Source organism: Silene latifolia, chromosome 5 (assembly GCF_048544455.1).
Source record: "Silene latifolia isolate original U9 population chromosome 5, ASM4854445v1, whole genome shotgun sequence".
NCBI lineage: Eukaryota > Viridiplantae > Streptophyta > Magnoliopsida > Caryophyllales > Caryophyllaceae > Silene > Silene latifolia.
The window spans coordinates 9,447,354-9,453,465 of NC_133530.1; the positions used below are offsets into that span (position 1 = coordinate 9,447,354).

At 36.6% G+C, this 6,112-nt stretch overlaps 1 long non-coding RNA gene across 2 annotated transcripts; it reads left to right on the forward strand.

The window, feature by feature from the left end:
- Positions 1–741: 741 nt before the first annotated feature.
- On the forward strand, positions 742–2,445 carry LOC141655877 (uncharacterized). 2 transcript variants are annotated; one of them, XR_012548219.1, is made up of 4 exons: positions 742–1,305; positions 1,397–1,516; positions 1,744–1,852; positions 2,217–2,445. It is a non-coding gene; the product is annotated as an uncharacterized LOC141655877 (long non-coding RNA). The 2 variants fall into 2 exon arrangements; XR_012548218.1 differs by having other exon boundaries at positions 742–1,516.
- Positions 2,446–6,112: the final 3,667 nt, after the last annotated feature.

The following is a 6,112-nucleotide window of genomic DNA, read 5'->3' on the forward strand; positions in this document are numbered from 1 at the left end:
TGAGAGCTGGAATCATGCTCATAGCTTATGTGTATCTCGAGTTATAGCCTCTGCAAACAGACCCTGCAGGAGAATAATCTACAGCACAATTCTGACCTGAACTTACTTAAACCCATATATCTCTTAATTGAAGACATTTTATTGCATGATTCCAATTGGAGAGTGTAGCTAACTCATCTAGCTTCGATTTGGTATATGAGACACCTAGTGGTTCAACCTGAGGCAATAGTTATAAGGTCTGCAAAATGTCCCTGAATGCTGAACTGTTACAGCATAGTTCAGCCTTGACCTGCTTGCACTCAAACGTACATAACTCATAATCCAGGAGGCCATTTCATGTGATTCCAATTGGAAATGAAAGCTAACTCATCTAGCTTTTATTTGGCACCTATGGGGCATTCTAATTCATTCTGAGGAGCACGATATGGTCTCTGCAAGCTGGGTCTAATGTCAACAATGCTATACATTGGTCTGTTTTATTATTCTCATTACAATCCAGAAAATCCTCACAAAAACAACCTTTTCCTTTGTTTGTTCACTGTTCTATTGCTCAAAGTTTCAGAATATTTTGTTCATAGTTGTCTTGTTTCTAAGCGACTCAAATTAGTCGTAATCTCAAGTTACATGCTTCACAAATTACCCTAGTGCCTCAAGATATCTAGCAGACTGAAGAAAAAAATGGTTTAATATCTGATATCTATAAATGTAATCGCAAATTGTTTGTAAATGTTGTACAGTTGGCGTGGATGCTCCTCGCAATAGCCCGGAATTGACAGCCGGAACTTGGCAAGACCAGGGCACTGTTAAAGATGGTGAACAGGTAGTGTTCTTATTTCAGTGTTTGTGATGGCTATGCAACTTTATTCTGCTAAATGTCATATGGAAACTTGATTTTCAGAGTTGAAAATTACACAACAATTGTGCTAAAGTCAACTTCTTTACTAACTTGTCGCGGCTTGACTGATAAAATACTAAATTAATTGGTCCCAACTTATGCTGAAGATGGTTCTCTTAGGCAAAACTCTTAAACCATTTCTTTAACTACTTGATATAATCACACAATTTTTTCTATGAAAGGTGTAATGGTAAGATTGTCATATGTCTAAATCATATTTTGATGTAGTTATTCCTTAATTTCAGTTTTCATTGGATTCAACAGGTACCAGGCAGATACTTTTAGTTAATTGAGTTACATTACATTGGTTTGATTTGATCCTTAATTTCAGTTTTCGGTGGGTTAACAGGTAAGCAGGATAAGGGTGTCAGATGGTATGCAACAATTTAGTCATTTCTGATAAAATTCAGGTATGTAATATATTTTATGACTTCGTTATCGCCAAACTACTTAAATTCAATCTTTATCTATCTATCTCCTCATCGCTTCTAATGGACACAGTTCGAGCATTTCCTTAGCTCTGGAACTATCTCTTTATCAGTGTACTCGTCGATAGGGGCAATATTTGGCATGAAAATTCCATACACATGGAAGGAACACCATGGATAACTGTTTAAATGGGTGCGCTGCCTCTCCTTTCTTGGTCTTTTCAGGAACACTGAATAGAAAACGGAACATTGAAGGGTTAATTTCCTTGGTGTTTTGTTCAGTTATTTCACGGGATTAGAGGGAGGGTTGGTCTCAGTCCGAGACCAAGACTGTCTCATATAAGTTTTCTTGATAATTTCTTTTAACTTTTTCATTCACCAGTCGTTTTTTACAACATTTTTTTTTTCTGTGGATTGAAGGTTTACAGCATTTGGTGGTCTATTTTATGACCGGCCAACAGTTGAAGACTTAGACTTTGCAGTAGCGTGTTTTGTTCACAGTGGAGGCTCATACTTCAATTATTAAATGGTTAGTTGTACTAGCCAACATCTTGGTTATGTTCTAACTTCTGATAGTAAATAAAATGTGAAAAACTGAACTGGTTATTAGATCTCATTCAAGAGTTTTATGATGGAAGAAGACGTTGTCGTTAGACAAATTTAAAGGCCATGAATATTTGAGTAGCTGTGAATTCTCATGTGCCATTTTGTATGCGACATGGCTAGAGGAGTCATTCGATGCAACCTTCGTCTTGGGTCGTAAACAACCTTCCGACATAGTTAAAGCTGCATAATATTGTGTCTGACTAACCCTATACCTCATTATTTGTGGGAGCCCTTGAGGGACCTATCTAATGTTGTTGTTGTTGTTGTTGTTGTTGTTGTTGTTGTAGGGGGTGGAGTTTGTGAGTTTAAAAGAGCTGTTGAGCTAACAAAGTTGTGCTCTTTTTTGTTTGACGTGGTACAGTGATCATCATCAAATTATCTATTCCATGTTTTTCTGAATGTTCAGTATAATGTAATGTACTTCATTAGTTTGTGTAGATGATGGGTTTGGTTGTATATAAACAACAATTATATGTATACAATATTTTGCAAACTAGTCAGTTATGTTTGTCTCATCGATGAAAGGAATGTAGTTTATTCGGTAATAATTTTTTTTTTTAAAATAAAATAAAACAATATGCATCAGACTTTACTAAAAACCGATGTCTATTTATGCAATAGACATTGGGTTTTAGTAAAACTCTGATGCGTATTCATGGAATGGGCATCAGATAAAATTAAAACCGATGTCTATTCTTGAATAGACATCAGACTTAAGACTGATGTATAAGCTTAGAGAATATACATGTGTCAACTGTGCATCAGTTGAAAATCTGATGCCTATTGATGAAAATGTCAGATGTCTATGATGATTTTTGTAGTAGTGTGTCGACCGTTGTGGACTCCTTGATTCTTGGAGAGTTACTCAAGATTGCTGCCAATGGCGCGGTATTCAGTGTCACAACCACTTTGGCCACGTGATCGCCATCGATCTTCCTACACAGGTACCATACTATGCCGCCAGTAATAAGGATGCCTGCCTAGAAGGTAGAATCGGTATATCTCTACTTGAGTTGAAACATTTAAAATACTTAAACCTCAGTCGAAATTATTTTGGAGGACAATTACCCAAGTTTATAGGCTCACTTACCAACTTAGAGCACCTTGACCTTTCCTATGTTGGGTTTACTGGAGTCGTTCCTCATGAAATTGGAAATCTCTCTAAATTATCATCTCTTAATCTTAATTCTGATGATGGTATGGGGGTGGAGACTTTGAGGTGGCTATCGCAACTGAAGTTGCTGAGGGAGTTGGATTTGGGTGGTATTGATTTGAGTCTAACTACAAACAATTGGTTGTCTACTGTTAACAATCTCGCTCACTTACGTGCCCTTCGCTTGGATTTGTGTAACCTATCTCTGAAGTTGCCTTCATCTCTTTCATATATTAATTCTTCCACAACCCTTGGTATTATTAGCCTTTTAGGAAATAACTTGAATGATACATCAATATTTGATTGGTTGTCGAATTTGAATGGACTTGAGAGCAACCTTGTTTCCCTTGACCTCTCTAACAATTTTCAACTGTTTGGAAGTACTTTCCAACTGTCCAGCCATACTTGGAATTTCCTTGGTAACTTATGTAGTTTGCAAACCCTAGGTTTAAGAAATACCGGTCTTAAGTACAACTTCTCAGAGATTATCCAATTTTTATCTGCATGTTCACACCAATCACTAATGCTTTTAGATTTAAGTGGTAATCAATTGTTGGGCTCCATTACTGACAACATTGGCAACCTTTCATACTTGAGGGACTTATACGTTTATGAGAATCAGCTTAACGGCACCATTAGTGAAGCACTTGGGGGACTTTCTAAGCTTGAAACGTTGGATCTTGGTTTTAATTCTTTGGAGGGGTTTTTAACCAGTGTACATTTATCAAATCTTTCCAATTTAAGTTATTTAAACTTGGAGAATAACACAGAACTGGAGTTTAACATTAGTGCCAATTGGATTCCTCCATTTCAATTACAAGAACTCCGGTTGAGATCATGTAAGGTTGGCCCAGATTTTCCAATGTGGCTTATAACTCAAAAAAACTTAACTAGAATTGATATATCCAACACTAGTATTTCAAGCATGATCCCTAATTCTTTTTTCGACTCATTATCACCCAAATTAGAGCAATTAGAAATGTCTCAAAACATGATGTATGGGCCACTTCCAAATGCATCAACCACATTTGATTCCATGGTATTAGTAGACTTGCGCTCAAACAATTTCGTGGGCACAATACCACCGTTTTTGAATTATGTGAAGGTGTTATATCTCAACAACAACCACTTTTCTCAAGGTATTGTTTCTTTTTTGTGCCCGCAAGCCAAAATGCCTCTAATCGCTCTCGATCTTTCAAATAACTCATTTTCAGAGAAGCTCCCTGATTGTTGGGGTTACTTTGATAATTTATTAATTTTACAGCTCAAAAACAACAAAATTTGGGGTGAACTCCCTGTGTCCCTACTGAATTGCAGATCTTTGATTAGTCTAGATCTTGCCTATAATTTACTGTCTGGGTACATACCCTATGCCGTTGGAAATTTTCTTAAAAATCTTAGCATCATGACCCTCCAATATAATAACTTTTCTGGAGCGTTACCTTCGAGCTTATGTCATCTCACTCGACTTCAAATATTGGATATTTCTAACAACCGCATTAGTGGAACCATCCCAAGATGCATATACAATCTCCAAGGCATGGTTAACACAACTATTGTCTTACAACCTGCCTCCTTTGATTTAACATATTTTGATTATTCCATTCTCTATGATCTCACTGATAACCCATCGATAATGTGGAAAAGAAAAGAACAAAATTTTGGAGGAGGACGTGATTCAGTTGGACTCGTAAAAGCCATGGATTTATCTAGCAATCTACTGGAAGGACATATCCCTGACGAAATTTCAAGCCTTATTGGTTTAGTATCCATAAATTTATCAAGAAATCATTTGAGTGGAGTCATCCCATCGAGCATAGGTCAATTGACTGCTTTGCAATCTCTTGATTTATCACATAATCAGATTTCCAGTGTAATCCCAACTAGTTTGGCTAAAATAAGTTATCTAGGAGTATTGGATTTGTCGTATAATAACTTGTCCGGAAAGATTCCAGATGGCACTCAACTACAAAGTTTCGACACTTCATCATACGCGGGAAACCCCGGACTTTGTGGAGCGCCACTCCCTAAATGTCATGAAGACGACGGAGCCATAATTCCACATAATTTAGGCAAAGAGAAGCTGCCTAATGATAACTTTAAGCTAGGGCTGTACATAAGTGTATTGCTTGGATTTATCTTTGGATTTTGGGGAGTTTGTGGTACTTTAGTTATCAAAACGTCTTGGAGACATGCCTTCTTCCGGTTCTATGATGACATCAAAGATCGGATTTATGTGATGGTGGTTGTGAATATAGCTAGAGTTTGGAGAAGAACTTGAGGCGATCTTGTAAGTCTTTCTAAATTGATATTCTAATGAGCTGATTTTGTCTGTAACTTTTTTTTTTTGTGTTAGAATTGATTATGCAGTTTGCTTATTTTTGTTCAGGGGTTGCTGATATTGCTAGGAGTGTACATAAGTGTGGTTCTGAATATACACAGAGTTTGGAGGAGATGTTGATGTCCACTGATCTTGTACGTACACTTTTGGATTTATCGTTGGATTTTGCTGAAGTTGCTTTCAAGGAATGTATTAGGATCGTATCCTGTTATGATCAATGGGTAGTCTTTGTTGGGAACATCAATACATGGCGGAACAAGGAGAGCAAGTATTTTGCGTGTTCTTCTAATAGTAATTCACCTCTGTAATATCTCAGGTCTTTGTTTTCGCAATAAAAAGTTCAAATTCTATTTTTACCATACATTGACTTGCAAGTTTCAACCTTACGATGAAACTACTTCCACAATCCGAGTCATTTCTTTGCGAAGAAATTTTAATCGAAGTAAACAAATGCTTGGGACAAAGGTAATAAAAGTAGTATACATATGGGGTTCATTTACTTCCTCGTTGACAATAACAATGATCGAGTTATTAACAAATGTAGACAAGTAAAATTGGCATGTAATTTTGTGGAATCTTATATCTTATTTATATATATATAAAACTGGGTTGAAACATTGTGGATGCGCCACGTGTCCCAGACAGCATTAATGACAAGTATTAATTACAACTAATCATTTAATATGAAC